The following is a 2,924-nucleotide window of genomic DNA, read 5'->3' on the forward strand; positions in this document are numbered from 1 at the left end:
AAAATAGAGTACATTTCAAAAGGTAAGTATTGATTTGAGAAACTTTTGTTCTGTTATATATGTGTGTATATATGCACATGTATTGGGTTGTGTTAGAAAATAAATTTCTACAGAGTTGAAGGTAAAAAAAAAAAATTAAGAAACCAGGCGATACTAGACAGTCTGTAGCATCAGTAAAAAAGCTTCCTGTCTCCCTGGGGCTCACAGTCATGGAGTAGAGAACTTTTTCCTTGGCTGAGAGCTGCTATTGTTTTTCAGGCTTTTAATTAATGACTAATCTACTTCACATTTGGTTGGAAATTCACTATCTGGACCCTAAATGTTTGGATATTTCTGCTCAGACTTGCAGACAGGGGACAAATGGAGTGGCAGAAAAGGTAAAAAGACCACGACAGTCTTAGCTTCCTCCTGACCCCACCTCCCCTCAGGCCTAGAAGATGACAGAAGCCAAGGGACAAGTCCCTCAACTCTGCTGACTCCTTCAAGATGTTCAAAGAAGCAGCTAAGGAGATTCCTGGGATATTGTTTTTTTTTTTTCTTTTTCATCTATTAGCCATTTAATGGTGGTGCCCTGCTCACTCAAGTGATTTCAGAAAAACTTGAAGGATTTATCACAATTTTAAATAAAAACATTTGTTAGTGTTTTTATTAACTTTAAGAGAAATAAAACTCTATCCTTGTTTCACAAATAAAACTGGATTTTGGTGATTTGTTAGAGACCATAATTCATGCCCTTGTCTGACTCCTGTAACTTTTTCTTTGTCTGCACCTTGGCTGGGGCTTTGGAAGCATCAGGAACAACGGTGGTGGCAATAATCACAGGGCAGCAGCCACAAATGTAGGTGGATCAGCCAAAGAAGCCTTCACCTTTTCAGCAGGTGGGAAGGTGTGGTCAGTCTCCACAGACAAAGCCAGGACTCACTTGTGTCCATTGATAATAGAATAGGATACTGGTGCAACAGGTGGGTAACCAATCTGCAGACATGCCCTGGAGACACTGTGGACACATTGCAGGAAGCGAGGACACAGAGACTCCTCTGAAATGTCAAGCACTTCTGGCTATAAATGCCGCTGTTGTCAAATACCTGCTGGATGATCGGCTCAAAAGACAGAGGAGAGATGTTCAGCAGTGGGGCCTTGCTGGCTCCCACTTTGTCTCCAGTCTTAATCGGGGGCACATCACTCAGGCTTCAGTGGTGTCCCCAGAGATTTTAGTGGAGATGCCTTCACTGCTAGAGGTCTTCTTGGGCCACAGACCAGTGCACCTGACACAATGGCACCAGCATGAGCGGTAGCTAGCACCTTAATGGCCGGCTTGTCCTTGATCTGAGTGAGGTCCTCCTTGCTTTACAGAAAACCGACATTCCTCTGGATATGAGGTAACAGTTTCTCCAGAGCTGGATTATTTTCCAGATGGCTTCAAATGGCCTTGCACATCATGGTTCTTGCCCATTAGGACCACAGCCTTCCCATGCAGGGACATGTGGACCTGCTGCATCTAATTGGAACCCCCATTGCTCCACAGTGAAGTGTTTTGAATAATCATCCAAAAGTTGGATGATCTTAAGGAAGATATTGGACCTCCAGGTCACCCTGTTTTCCTTGGGCATCATGGTTGTGCGTCTCCAGGATTGTCACACAGCGTTTAAAGACATTACTCTAATGAAAATGCCTGATGAGAGGAGGAATTAACATTCTAAATAATATATTTCCTATTAGCAACGGGAACCATATTTTTGTAATATTTAACAAAAAATTATTTCTGGCCAGAAAGTAAGTGGATTGATGCATAGATAAGATATTCGTTGGTTTTGTTCTTATTCCTTATTTCTAATGAATTAGAGCATCCTGACTAAAAGGCGTAGGTCATTGCACATGGCAAGCATTTGATGACTTTGCCAAATCTGTTCAGACATTATGGGGAGATTTCTCCCTAGGACACCTCCTAGCACCCTGCAGTTGTGATGTTGATGGGCTTGTCTCACTCAAAAGCTGAAAGATGGAATGTTTCAGCTTGGGAGAGAATGGTGAATGGATGGTTTCCTAATCCATTCTTAGGCTGCATGTAACCCTGGAAATAATTTATTCATGTTCTGTAGCAATATTTGAGTGTATGTTTTTTAAATTTTATTATTATTTTTATTTTTTTAAGTTAAATTTATTGGAGTGACATTGGTTAACAAAATCATATAGGTTTCAAGTGAACAATTCAGTAATACAATATATTGCATATTGCATTGTGTGTTCACCACCCAAAGTTAAATCTCCTTCTGTTACCATATATTTGACCCTCTTTACCCCTGACCCCCTCTTCCCTCTGATAACCACCAAACTGTTGTCTGTGTTTATGAGTCTCTGTTTGTCATGTTTGTTTGGTGCTTTCAGTTTTATATCCCACATATGGGTAAAATTATATTGGGTATGAGTTTTAAATATGCCTAACAAAAATGTGATTGATCTATTTCACCAATGAGTGAAGAAAATCACCTAGAGTTAGGAAGAGTCCAGCTCTCAGGGGCTGAGCTATTAGCAATACAGCTTGGTTGTCTTACGAAGTCCAGACAACCTATTCTTGATGCTAAGAATTTTTATAATTTGGGACAGAAGTGATTGATTCAGGTCCTTCAAGATACTAAAAATTTTTCTGCCAGATGTCAGTTGAACAAACTTCCTGAAATTACAGAAACAATCGTTACTGAAATTACCATTCTTCACTTCAAAACTTCATGTGAGTATTCTTTATCTTGACAACTGTCATAATTTATTTTGGAAAAGCAACGTCTCGTATTTGCTGCTTGTTTCTTGCCACAATAAAACTTGCACTGATGATCCAAATGCATGTTCTGAAAAAAAGGACATACGTTTGAATGATTGGTGCAATTTTCTCCATTTTCTTAAATACTGACACAAGATCAAGAGTATGC

The 2,924-nt window shown here is 39.8% G+C and overlaps 1 pseudogene; it reads right to left on the bottom strand.

The window, feature by feature from the left end:
• Positions 1-712: 712 nt before the first annotated feature.
• Positions 713-1,610, bottom strand: LOC102882163 (annotated as a pseudogene).
• Between the last annotated feature and the right edge of the window lie 1,314 nt (positions 1,611-2,924).

The sequence above is a fragment of the Pteropus alecto genome, unplaced genomic scaffold, assembly GCF_000325575.1.
Source record: "Pteropus alecto unplaced genomic scaffold, ASM32557v1 scaffold138, whole genome shotgun sequence".
NCBI lineage: Eukaryota > Metazoa > Chordata > Mammalia > Chiroptera > Pteropodidae > Pteropus > Pteropus alecto.